Raw genomic sequence first — 14654 nt, 5'->3', positions numbered from 1 at the left:
TTAAAAAATATGCGTCAGAAAATATGGTGCTTTAGGATGGATTGTACTTATAAACTACCAATCTTTAAATTGAAAATGTTAAAAAATAATTTAATGTTTTCTCTTTCATGTCGTTACCCAGAAGACAGATATGACATCACAAATCTCATTGGTTCTTTTCCTCAATTCTTAAATAAAATCTATAATAGTTTTTTTTCTCTTGTGGTTTATTAAAGCAGTGAAATTCTTTATAAATTTTTTTGCCGATAAACATGTGAACGCGAATCTCATCTTGCATAACTATCGCCAATAACAGTAATAGTGTGTGTGTAAACTTGTTCCACCATTTTGTATCTGTTAAAATATCAGCATTAAGAAGTGATTAGATTACCTTTATAATGTATGCAAAACATTGGGAACTAATAAACTGATTGTCGTCGAAGCCTTTTCAATCTTGAATAAAGATGTCAGTCATCATTTTTCAAATAAAACTATTACATGTCTTAATTCTGCAAAGATCTTAAGCAATCTCTTGCAATGTACTTTATACCACGAAGAGACCATGTCTCTTCTACCTATGTTCTTTACTCCATGAGGAGGACATGTCTCTTCTACCAATGTCCTTATCTTCAACGAATACACCATGAATCTTCTACCAATGTCCTTATCTTCAACGAATACACCATGAATTTTCTACCAATGTCCTTATCTTCAACGAATACACCATTAATCTTCTGCCACTGTCCTTATCTTCAACGAATACACCGTGAATCTTCTGCCACTGTCCTTATCTTTAACGAATACACCATGAATCTTCTGCCACTGTCCTTATCTTCAACGAATACACCATGAATCTTCTGCCACTGTCCTTTACTCCACAAAGAGGCCATGTCTTTTTTACTAATTTTCTTTTATTTCATCTGTATGTTTTGACCACTGTACAGAATACAAGATATACTTAAACAGATAAGTTTGAAATAAATACTGGTGAAAACTAATATCTGATTTGTTTATCTGTAGTTCTAAGAAAACATCAGCTCAAAACCTGATGCGAGACTTCCGAGTAGATGTGATTCAGACTAAACTCTTAGCTCTAATATGAATTACCTGACAGGAAGAGTAATTCTTTGGGGTCCTACGAGTTACTGTTTTTGTTTTTGTTTTTGGCACACCTTTCGTACAGGGAGGGGGGAAAGATTTTTCTCCGCTCTTGAGAGATTTTCCTTTTTTAAGTATTGAGCACCATAGGGGGTGCTGATGTCATTAGTTGATAATTCACCTCCAGCGAGCTGAAGTTAATGGCTAGAATCATTGTGAAACAATTTATGAAAATAAAAATAATTTTATCACCAAGCTCTGATGAAATTTCCCAACAAATTAGTGATTACGTCAGCCGTAGCAAGAACGCGAACGTGCGCGCGATGACCATGAGATTAAGAGATTAGCTCATTCATGTTATCTTTCCTTGGTATTTACCTAATCGTTGTTAGATCATCTAGCTCGGAAACTCTAACCTAGTTAAACATGTATTATAAACTTTATAATGTTTTCATCATTGGAATGAAAGGGTTAAAAGAAAAATTAACCACATGTAATTAATAAAAACACTTTGATTTCTATTTATTTTAATGAAAATAGTGACACCTTGTGATTAAATATTAAAGAAAATCAAGTAAAAGTATTTTGTCTGGTAAACTTTTATTTAAAATTTCTCGGAAATAAAAAGGACATTAAATCATTCTTCATGTACTTTGGATTACTTTTAGACTGAAGTTGCATCATGAAATTCAGTCTTTGCTGTTTCCACCACGATAATCGAGCCACAAATTATCTTTGTGTGGAGCCACATCTTTAAATGAGTGAATGAAATGTCTCATCACAACTTTCTCTGGTTTTTTAAAATTAACGGTAAGCTTAGGATCTTTTGAACGAACACTATTCCGTAATTCAATCTTTTTATCACAGCAAAAATTATATTCGTGTCTATATTAATGTAGTGTTAGTTACTCGGATCATATGGTTACCGGTCTCATTGTAATTTAGACAGTTTGAGAATCCAGCGTTAAATATAAACAGCATATGTGGTGACTTGAAACTGAAACAAACAAGGAGAAAATAAACCAGATAAAAAATGGTGAATTATACGTAACACAGCTACCCCTGGTAATAAACCTTGTAACTACAAGATGGTCCCGAGACATAAAAATGTTTGAATACTTTGTCTTTCTTCTGTGGTCAGAAAACGCCAACGTCAACCTATAATTTGTTAGCTTATCCTTCAAGACACAATTTCATGCTTATAACAGGTTAACCTTCCATAAGCCAGTTTTGCAAGAACATTCCATAATAAACCACTGATAGCGATAACACATTTTTCTAACTTTATTTTCAGTGCTGTTAAAATATCCCTTATGTTTAATTTAATTTTTCGAAACAAATAAATTCAGTACTTAGTTAATCTTCTAGAAATCTTTCAAATATATTTGCTATCGAATTGACCAATCACGTGACTTTACTATGCTGAAACAATCCATAAAATAATATTGTATTTGATGAAACAATTCATAAAAGAGTGTTGTATCTTGTGAAACAGTTTATCAAAGAATGTTGTATCTGATGAACCAATCTATTAAAGAATGTTTTATTTCATGAAACAATTCATAAAAGAATGATGTATATAATAAAACAATCTATTAAAAATGATGTATCTAATTAAACAATCCATCAAATAATGGTGTATGTAATGAAATAAATCATTAAAGAATGATGTATATTATGAAACAATCTATCAAAGAGTGATGTATCTGATAAAACAATTAATCAAATAATGACGTATCTAATGAAAAAATCTATCAAAGAATGATGTGTCTCATGAAATAATATATTAAAGAATGTTGTATCTGATGAAATTGTATATTAAAATGTTGTACCTGATGAAACAATTAATAAAGAAATGTTGTGTCTCGTTTAACAACATCCTTTCTTTGGATAACGTACACATTAAGACTGATTTACAAATTATTATATCATCAACAGGCACAACTTCTAACTTTATATTTTATATTAATTTTCTTTCCATCTCTTCCTTTTTTCATCATTTGCATATTTTGTATTTTCCATTGGTTAGTATGGTTTCATAATTTTATTTCCTACATCACGAATATATTTGGGAATTCCCTTCAGTAGAAGCTATTGCTTCTTGTAGTACAACTCAATCTACGAGCTTCTTGTTGTCCGAGACAAACATCGAGTCAAGCTGACGTATGCATACAAATAGCCATTTGGATGTGTCTGATGAAACGACATCACGAGCTTCACAGTGGGACTGTACTGGAAAATAGGGCACACGTGAGAAACATTGCTCTTTAAACCAGAAAATCACAAGCAAACCTTTGTGCATGCCCAAACAATTTGAAAGGAATGTTACATTAACAAACTAATGAAATTTCTATAAATAAAATAAAGGGGAAACACTTCAAATATGGAATAACAGACTATTAACTACGTTATTTTAACGAATAGAAAATATGAAGATAAAGCTACACATTATGGCATTATAGTTAATATAGAATATCAAAATACAGATTAAAGTATTATAGTGAATATAAAATAACAAACTACAGATTAGGGCATTACAGTGAATATAAAATGCCAAGCTACATATTAGTGCATTATATTTAATGTAAAATATCAAAACAGAAATCACAGAATTATAGTGAATACACAATATATTGAACTACAGATTACATTAATTTAGATAATACAAAATAACAATATCTGATTAAAGGATTATAATGTGAACAAAATATCAAACTACAAATTAGGGCATTATAGTGAATATAAAACATCAAAATACACATTAAAACATTTGTGTAAGATAACAAAATGCACAACAGGGAATTATAATGATTAGAAATATGTAATAACTATCGAAAATAACATGAAGTAGGAATGATAGTGACATTTTAAATATTTAATCAATTTCCTTTTACTCTCTAAGCCTGATAAATAATAAAAAATATTGAAGTCAGATTCAAATTGCAACTCAGTTTTGAAATTAAGCATGGAATATCAATGACATCATAAATAAATCATCTTCAAAAAAAGGAAGATTATACATTGTTTATCGATAGACAAGATTTCAAATTTCTTGTCCAGGTGGCAATCACAGCACATTAAGTTAAAAAGATAGTTAATTTGATAAAGTTGCTTTGGTCAGTTTGAGACCAGGTTTTATTAAATTCATATCACGTTCTTTATGTTTAAGTTAAGTCTTCTTTTAAACTCTTACCAGTAAAATAAATTACTGTCGAGAATTTGATGAATACTTATACTGTTTGTGGTAAAATACCAATTGAATTATAATCGCTGACATCATCAAACCCTGATTTTTCATTTGAATGGTATCTATCGAATTCAATTCACGTCGTGATGACGTCATAACTGCTTCTTGTCACCGAGACGATTTCCAGTCACGATGTGACGTGACCAGAGTTCGAAAGTCATTGACAATGATTTATCGTGACTTATACTTACAGCATCAAGCCATGACTCCAACGTTATCAGCAATAACTTCAATTTGATCCCCTAACTCTGATATTAACTAGCGTACAGCCAATGAAAAATGACAGGACAAATACTATTACCCCACCCCATAGTATACCTTAACTTCACATTTCATAGCTAACTGATATAAATAAATTATGCAAAATCAAGCTTGACCAACAAAGAGGTGAAAAGGTACAGTCGAAGCAGTCAAACGTCAGTAAAGTTCTTTGTTAACCAATCAAAATTAAGATAATTCATGAAATAAATTCGTGATGTATTTATATATAGTATAATTACAAGGGAAAATTAGTTAGATTAACAACTTTTAATATATAAAAAAAACTAGTGCGTTTAGGCAACATAAATTTCTAACAATGGCTTTTATGTCATGTTGTCTAGCAACAAAAGTATAACCTAATATCGTTGTTAGTGTAGAATTAAATGTACGGACAACAAAACAGGAAAAAATATTTGTTGATTACTTAATTTAGAGTCTCCTTTGATTAAAGATATTTTTTTTATTAAAAACGTTGGTGATATAACCGAAAACAGCTTAATTCAGAAACGATTTAAGTTTAAAACTGAATTGATATTTATACTTATATGATAAATTCTACACACTTGTCTCTAAACTAGATGATTCCACACTATACCTTTTTTCAGGCTTATTATACCAACACTCACAACACTTATAAGGTTTCAGGATTTCCTCCTCACGGCACCCTTGCACCCTCGTAACTAAAATCGTAGTTGCCAGACAATAATTGAACTGTTCCATCTGAATAAATACATTTTAGCTTTTATGTCTCATCCTATTCCAAGAAATCAAGCGCAATTGACTTAACAAACACCTTCTTTTATATAAGTTAGACAGTAACATTTCATGCGTAAATGGTGGTTTGGTGTAAAAACACTTTTTTAAATGGAATTCTTTAAGTTTACTGTAACCTCATGCTGTGTTGTAAAAATTCACTTTTGAACTTCTCACGATTTTAATGCCGTAGTAATAAAATTAATTATACTTAAAAATTCATGTTTTGAAACATCTATAAATTATGCGTAAAATTTATCACACACATCACACACACACACACACACACATATATATATATCACCAAGACTTACATATTGGTTTACTATTGCCATCTGTTGGTTAATATTTATTTAAAATGTACAGCTATTATTTATTTCTATGCACTAGCAAATCGGTACTTAGAAAATTTAAATGTCTTTTATTTTATGTCTTTAGCGCCACCTAGTAGTAGTCTAATGAATCTTTACTTTTTGTGTTTTGATAATAAAACTCCTATACACAATATTGTTGGGTTCAATTTATACCATCTATAATATTTGAATAGCTAAAATTATGGCTGTTTATTAGGTCTTGAACTACCTTTTTGCACTCATATTTTCAGTTAATGATAGTGCTGCCATCACTCGACAGTATATTGACTCCACGATTATTTAAAAAATATGAATACAATTACCTTAAGTTTTTAATCAACGTTAACTATTAAAAAATTCACTGATCGAGAATGTGAGTTTTCTTCACGAAGTTGAAAACTAAATGATTTTTTTATTTTACATTTCACAAAACTTATAATTAAGAAACTATTTTCTTTAACAAATTTATTTTCACATGTCTTTTTTATAATTTAATTTTTTAATCTTCACTAAACTAAAAAAAAGTCAAAAACCGACGAAAGTTGAGAAGTAAGACGAAGTTTTGCGACTATTAATATGTTACTTGAAACACTTTCAGTTCGGTGATAACTGCACATTAAATCACAACGTTTCTTCCTTCAAGATTTTTACTAACTAAATTACATGTTACTCTTAGAAACTTACACGTATGTTTAGAAATTCCCCATTCAAAATTAAAATCATTATAGTAAAGAAACACTTTACTTTGTTACTAGTTCCCTTGCAGCTAGTTTATGTTTAGCATTTTGACAGTAGATTTTATTTTATTTTGTCTTTATCAGTTTCAGTTATTACTACAGTTGATTTATTCATTTTAATTTTACCTTTTTTAGTTATTACTATAGTTGATTTAGTAATCGTATTTTTACCTTTTCCATTATTAATAAACTTGATTTATTTATTATTTTATTTTTACCTTTTCAGTTGCTAGTACAGTTGATTTAATTATTTTCTCTTTACCTTTTTCAGTTATTTGTTTGTCTTTGAATTTCGCACAAAGCTACTCGAGGGCTATCTCTGCTAGCCGTCCCTAATTTAGCAGTGTAAGACTAGAGGGAAGGCAGCTAGTCATCACCACCCACCGCCAACTCTTGGGCTACTCTTTTATTTAATAACGCCCCCACGGCTGGGAAGGCAAGCATGTTTGGTGCGACGGGGATGCGAACACGCGACCCTCAGATTATGAGTCTCACGCCTTAACACGCTTGGCCATGCCAGACCCTTTTCAGTTATTACTAGAATTGATTTATTTATTTTCAATCAACATTCATTTCTTGTGAATTTAAACTCTTAGACACCAACTTCATTTAGAAAATTATATCTCTTTAATCAAAACTAGTTAAATAATGAATCGCGTGGTCTGTTAGAGTGGCTATTAAAACTTTTATTTCATAATTCTTTTTATGTTTGTTTATTTATTTGTTTGTTTTGTTTTTGAATTTCGCGCAAAGATACTCGAGTGCAATTTGCGTTAGCCGTACCTACTTAAACAATGTAAGACTAGAAGAAAGGCAGCTAGTCATCACCACCCACCGCCAACTCTTGGGCTACTCTTTTACCAACAAATAGTGGGATTGACTGTCACATTATAACGCCTCCATGGCTGAAAGGAAAAGCATTTTTGGTGCGACGGGGATTCGAACCCGCGACCCTCAGATTACGAGTTGTACCTCTTAACACACCTGGCCATGCTGGGCCTTGTTTATATTTAAGCACAAAGCTACACAATTGTTTGTGTTGTCTCCACAAGGGGTACTAAAAACCGGTTTCTTGAGTCCTAAGTTTGCAGCTTTTTTCTGATTCCATTCAATGAAAGATCTTTTTTTTAACGTATTTTTGATAATTTTTAGCATCAGTAAGGAATGTTATAATCAGCTTATATTTCACACTTATAATTCTATACTGTGTGTTTATGACGTATAATCCTAAAATAGGCTTAACCATGATGAAAATTTAACCTGAGCTATTCGAAATATTATCACTTCAGTAAGCGTTCTCAGTACAATAACAATTATATTCCAAAATATTCTTATGTAATGTAGACATAGCTGTACGTCGTTGAACGTTTTAAAGCTAGGAAAACTGACATTACATTACGCAAACCAACTTGTTTGACAAAACCAAGTGTTACATCGTTATGATTTTCATTGTAATTAATTGTCATTGTTGACTGGATGTTCGATAATGTTAACTTAGGAATGGGCGACCCCGTGGGTTATGACCTGATTGTTTATATCATGTAAAGCAGAAAGTTCCGTTGAAAATACGGAATATCTCTATGTACGAATCACAGTTAAAAGGTGTTGTGTGTTTCATATCAAGTTCGTAACGATGATTAGTATATTACGCCTATTAACCCAATCATACCTAAACACATATGGTAACCAGTGAGAAGTCATTAAACAACTTCAACATTTAAACGTTGGAATAGTGTATGGCGAACAGTCACCTGTCATCATAGCTACACATGGTGAACAGACACACGGTGAGCAGTTACCCGTCATCATAGCTACACATGATGAGCAGTCACCCGTCATCATAGCTACACATGGTGAACAGACACACGGTGAGCAGTCACCCGTCATCATAGCTACACATGATGAGCAGTCACCCGTCATCATAGCTACACATGGTGAACAGACACACGGTGAGCAGTCACCCGTCATCATAGCTACACATGGTGAACAGTCACCCGTCATCATAGCTACACATGGTGAACAGTCACCCGTCATCATAGCTACACATGATGAGCAGTCACCCGTCATCATAGCTATACATGGTGAGCAGTCACCTGTCATCATAGCTACACATGGTGAACAATCACTTGTCATCGTAGCTACACATGGTGAACAGTTACCCGTCATCATAGCTACACATGATGAGCAGTCACCCGTCATCATAGCTATACATGGTGAGCAGTCACCTGTCATCATAGCTACACATGGCGAACAATCACTTGTCATCGTAGCTACACATGGTGAACAGTTACCCGTCATCATAGCTACACATGATGAGCAGTCACCCGTCATCATAGCTATACATGGTGAGCAGTCACCTGTCATCATAGCTACACATGGTGAACAATCACTTGTCATCGTAGCTACACATGGTGAACAGTCACCGGTCATCATAGCTACACATAGTGAACAGTCACTTGTCATCATAGCTACACACGGTGAGCAGTCACCCGTCATCATAGCTACATATGGTGAGTAGTCACCCGTCATCATAACTACCCATGGTTAGCAGTCACCCGTAATCATAGCTACACATGGTGAACAATCACCTGTCATCGTAGCTACACATGGTGAACAGTCACCGGTCATCATAGCTACACATGGTGAACAGTCACCTGTCATCATAGCTACACATGGTGAACAGTCACTTATCATCGTAGCTACACACGGTGAGCAGTCACTTGTCATCATAGCTACACATGGTGAACAGTCACCTATCATCATAACTACGCATGGTTAGCAGTCACCCGTAATCATAGCTACACATGGTGAACAATCACCTGTCATCGTAGCTACACATGGTGAACAATCACCTGTCATCGTAGCTACACATGGTGAACAGTCACCGGTCATCATAGCTACACATGGTGAACAGTCGCCTGTCATCATAGCTACACATGGTGAACAGTCACTTGTCATCATAGCTACACATGGTGAACAGTAACTTGTCATCATAGCTACACATGGTGAACAGTCACCTGTAATTTTAGCCATAAATGGTGGATAGCCACCTATAATCATAGCCACAGATGGTGGACAGTCAGTTGTCATCATAACCACAGATGGTGGACAGCCATTTGTCATCGTAGCCACAAGTCATGGACAATCACTTGTAATCATAACTACAAGCGATGGACAGTTACCTGACATCATAACAACGGATGGTTTTCACAATACAATAAACAAGTAAGAACTAGTTTGAGATTTATCGACAGTGCAGAATACGAACATTCTGTATAAAGTTGATGGAATATTTTAGCTTTCCATGAGGACGCAGGTGGAAGCTAACAGATGGATGGCAGGAAACAAAGAAACTACGTGAAAGCATTTTTATAAAATCCAGCACATTTTATTGGTAAAATATTGGATTCCACTTCACAAGGAAATTAAAAATGGTAACCATGGAAGATCTTCATGGATAATAGGAGAGGATAAAATGGCTGTAAAATAAATTACCATATGGTGTAATCTGAAGAAGAAAAAGATGAGAAATCATTAGAACACTGTACTGCCAGAAGGCCTCTGGTAATATCTGTAAAGAAATTAACTCTTTTCTACGTTTTGTGAGGCTGCCGATCTCCACACAAACCCTGGTGTTCAGCTCAAAATTATTTGTTAAAACGTTTCTAGAATGTTCCTTCAAAAATTCATTGAAAAGTTGCAGATTACAGTCTGATATCTTGAACCTAAGAATAAAAACTCAACTAAACAGACCACAAACCCAGTTTTGTTGCTGGCTAAAACAGAAGCAGAGGATTCATGGTTCACGACCTGCTGGAGCAAACCATTTTCTGCCGTAAGTATGTCATAAGAAAACGGCCAAGTGCCACTATTCGATCAGACGAGAGTAGTTAAAGAGGTGGCGGTGAATGCAGTTCATTGATCGTTGTTTCTCCACCCTTCTATTAGTTAAAAAATAGCATGGTCATGCGCAGATGACACTAGCGCAACGTTACGTGAATACATTGAAACAACAGAAGGAAAATCACATTATATTTTATGTTGCATTATTATCTGATTTTTATTTAATTGAAAATATATCTCTAAGAATTGTTTGTTTGTTTGGAATTAAGCACAACACTAGAAACCGGGTGGGCAAAGCACAGATAGCCCATTGTGTAGCTTTTTAGACACACCGCTGTGCCACTGTGGGAAGGGATCTCTAAGAAGAACTGAAAAATTGTATTAATATCTAATCGAAAGCGTTAGGAGTTGGAAGCGTGAATGGCACGACATGTTCGTATATCTCGTGCCTCGCTCGAGCTCCATCTGAAATAGAATTTTGTTATATATATATTTCAAACGCGAAATGTGACACAAGATGAAAATTTTATCAAGTCAACATATCAACATTAATAATATATCTTATTTTATATTGAGGAGCCCTGGTCATTTGACATGCAGTTAAAAAAACAGCTGCTTTATCACTGTTACTACTATAAATCTTCAAAATTCGAAAAATAGGAGATAAGAATCGGAAACTGTATATACAACTCACGTGAAAAATTTAATGGAAGTTTAGTTTTGTTCTGAATATATCTGATTATCTAATAAGAAACCAGTTATTTCAGAGGAACGAAGCAAGACATCTGAAGTTTGATTGTCAGAAGATAAAAGTTTATTGGCAGTCGCCCTTTAAAATCAGAACAGTATACAGGAAACATTTGAAATTCATAAACTTGAGAGAAACAACAAACCAAAATGTTCACAGATTTAACATAAAATTTCACCAAAGTCACGAGAGAAATTTTCAAAGTGTTTTGAAGTTTCTCGAGCTCAATTCCAGCAGATAGTAATAAAATGTTCTTATTTCAAATTCTGATAGAGCGTGTATGTTACCTATAAACATTAATTTTATTTAGAGAACTTTAAGAAAAGCGCATGTTTATTGGAATGATTATTCAAATATTCTGATAACTGTACATTAAATGAATGTAAGATTATAGAGTCTAACCCAACTGTCTATAAATTTTCATCTGTTTTAAACCAGGATCTGACAATAAAAGTATAAACATGGCTTCCTCGTGTTTTGATAATACAATGATCTACAATTCAGTCGAGAGTTATATTCCTAAGAACAGCCAGATTTAGAGACCAGTCATAAGAAAAGTTGGCACTTCACATCATAACTATAAGAACAGCTAGGTTCAGAGTCCAGTCATAAAGAAAGTTGGCACATCACATCATAACTATAAGAACAGCTAGGTTCAGAGTCCAGTCATAAAGAATGTTGGCACATCATAACTTAGGAAGGTAATTTATCTTCAAAAGTACCTTCACAATATATATTTCTTGTATCATTTTGATAAGAGATATACTTTTATTTTTAAATTCTACATGAAGAAAAATTCAATAGACCATAAAAAACACACACACACACACGTTAAAACCCATAACACAACTTAATGAACATGAAACATAAAGTCCATGAAGATTCAAAAACGTGCTAAAAAGCAGGAAAAATTCCAGGTTTTCTTTACAGCAAACAACAGCTGAATTTCCAAAATCGTGCATACATATTTTCGAACAATAATTTTATTATATGATGATACAGAGAACATTGGCATGAACCTCGACGAAAGATACAAAACAACTTCTGGAAAGCGAATTACGAAATTTTTCGTCTTCATTCATCAGTAGGAATATCTAATATCCAATAATTTGTAGTACACGAAGTGTTATGTAAATATGACATTATTAGAAAAAACAACAACACGTATCTAAGTAAAATAAGCTTTAAGAATAAAACACTTACATGGGTTGTCAGTCATTAATATTGATTTTAATCTAAACAGTTTCCAGCTACTTTTCAAAAGCTATCGTCACTATTTAAGGTATAATCAGACAATAGTGGTTCAAAGTAAGATATACCAGTCAACAGTTTTTTTAAAGTATAACTGTACCACTACCAGTCATTGGCGTTTTAAAGTATAACTAGATCACTACAAGTCGTTGGTGTTTTAAACTATAACTAGATCACTACCAGTCATTGGTGTTTTAAACTATAACTAGATCACTACCAGTCATTGGTGTTTTAAACTATAACTAGATCACTACCAGTCATTGATGTTTTAAACTATAACTAGATCACTACCAGTCATTGGTGTTTTAAACTATAACTAGATCACTACCAGTCATTGGTGTTTTAAACTATAACTAGATCACTACCAGTCACTGGTGTTTTAAACTATAACTAGATCACTACCAGTCATTGGTGTTTTAAAGTATAACTAGATTACTGATAGTGTATCTGTCTGACGAACATCGAAAGTAACAGAAAACTTCGAAGAATAAAGTCTGCAACATATATCGTTTATTTCTTTAAACTTTTGTCCTTTTCATGAAGCGTGTGTAAGTTTCAAGTACATACTTTAAACACATATTCCACAACATATTAATAAGCTTAACACATTTAAAAGGCATCATTTAGTTGGGATATACTATTTAAATATTGGTTAGTAACAGTTTGTGTTTTTTAAACAGATTTGATTTATTTGCACTATGCTTGCATTTGTTAATACGTAGTTTTTGTACCCTCGAACCAGGTGCTGCCCAAACATTTCTTGACATAACTCAGAGTTTTCTGTTTATATCCACAGCTAAGAAGTGAATTTGACATACTTATATCTTACTTCAAGTGCATCTACTGAAGATCAAGGAACTTAAAACGCGAGCATTAGTGATAACGGGTTAAATCCTTTTAACTTATAGCAAAGTGTTTTAATTTTATCCGATAATGTTGCATATTCCAAAGTAGTTTTTTTTCTTTACTTAAGTTGATGTTTGAAATCTTTCCGTACACTTTAGTCTGGTATATCCTATTCATAAGAGTCTAAAATGTTCTTCTTACAACTAATATGTACAATTGGTACAATCTGTTGATTTAACATGTTTTGCATAAAGTGCATTATAAGTGGACCGAAAACTTTGTTCTCGTTTACTTATTTGAAGCTGTGACTGTATAACTTGTCTGCTGCACTATGTAAAATTTTATAATAGAAAAACTGTCTTCGTTCCTCTTTGGACCCAGACATGGTTTTGTATCACAAAAGAATCAGACAGTCTAAGGTTCGAGACATGGCACTATGAAGCATGGCTTAGCATCAAATGAGTAGGGTCAGTTTATTTTCCTTTGTTTGTTTTTTGAATTTCGCGCAAAGCTACACGAGGGCTATCTGCGCTAGCCATCCCTAATTCAGCAGTGTAAGACTAGAGGGAAGGCAGCTAGTCATTATCGTCCACCGTCAACTCTTGGGCTACTCTTTTATCAACGAACAGTGGGATTGACCGTCACATTATAACGTCCCCACGGCTAAAAGGGCGAGCATGTTTGTTGCGACCGGGATTCGAACCAACGACCGTCGGATTACGAGTCGAACGCCTTAAAGCACTTGGCCATGCCGGGCCGTGGTAGGGTCAGAGAAACTAAGGTACGAGACGTGGAGCTAGCAAACTATCTTCGCACTTTCAAATGTGGGTGAATTATAAAAGTAGCCGCTTCAAGCAGCTTGTATCCTTTCTTCTGCTCTTCAGTTTGAAACTAAAGACTATTATGTCTGGTCCAATGCAGTCTATAGCCTGAAAGCTTAGCCTATTGTGTCTATAAAATCAGGTGAGCAAACAAACAAACAAACAAACTCATGTTTCTTCAAGGCTTTCGATAAGATATTCATAAGGTTTGTACTATATTCTTCCACCCGTGTGTCGCAGGAAAAAACGCTGTGTCGTTTAGCATTATTTTATCAGCTTTAAAGCTGAGAAAATATTACTTTCGCTGCAATTCCCTGTCTTAATTACCTGCATATGTTTATCATGGTTAATAACTGCCAACTTTACTATTTTGCCTCAAATTACAATAGCTTGTGAAATCTTCTGAAGTGTTTTGCGATTCGTATTGCATAGAGCACATTTTGCAATATTGGCTAAAGTTACAGAAGTTAGATTTTAAGGCACCATCGCCTTAATAATGTCTAAGTAATGTTTGCTAGAAAAACACAAATATTTTCAACTTAGTGCGAGAGCGAAAAGCGAGTTAATATTTTCTTTGTACAAAATAAACACAGATTTACTAAAATTGCATATAATTTCAAATCACCCTTAAACGTTGCACTCTTAAAAATTAGGCGTAAGTGACATTAAGAAAAGAGACTTAACATTTACATTCTACAAAATAAACACAAATTTACT

General features: G+C 33.6%; 1 protein-coding gene across 1 annotated transcript in view; it reads right to left on the bottom strand.

The window, feature by feature from the left end:
* Positions 1-2596: 2596 nt before the first annotated feature.
* The window catches only part of LOC143253483 (potassium voltage-gated channel protein Shal-like), a 92487-nt gene continuing 80429 nt past the window's right edge, over positions 2597-14654 (bottom strand). Inside the window, exon 6 of the transcript XR_013029665.1 lies at positions 2597-3309. The gene's annotated coding sequence lies outside the window, so the exon portion shown is untranslated. The remainder of the gene's footprint in view (positions 3310-14654) is intronic.

The sequence above is a fragment of the Tachypleus tridentatus genome, chromosome 6 (genome assembly GCF_004210375.1).
Source record: "Tachypleus tridentatus isolate NWPU-2018 chromosome 6, ASM421037v1, whole genome shotgun sequence".
NCBI lineage: Eukaryota > Metazoa > Arthropoda > Merostomata > Xiphosura > Limulidae > Tachypleus > Tachypleus tridentatus.
This window is presented reverse-complemented; position numbering and strand designations above follow the sequence as displayed.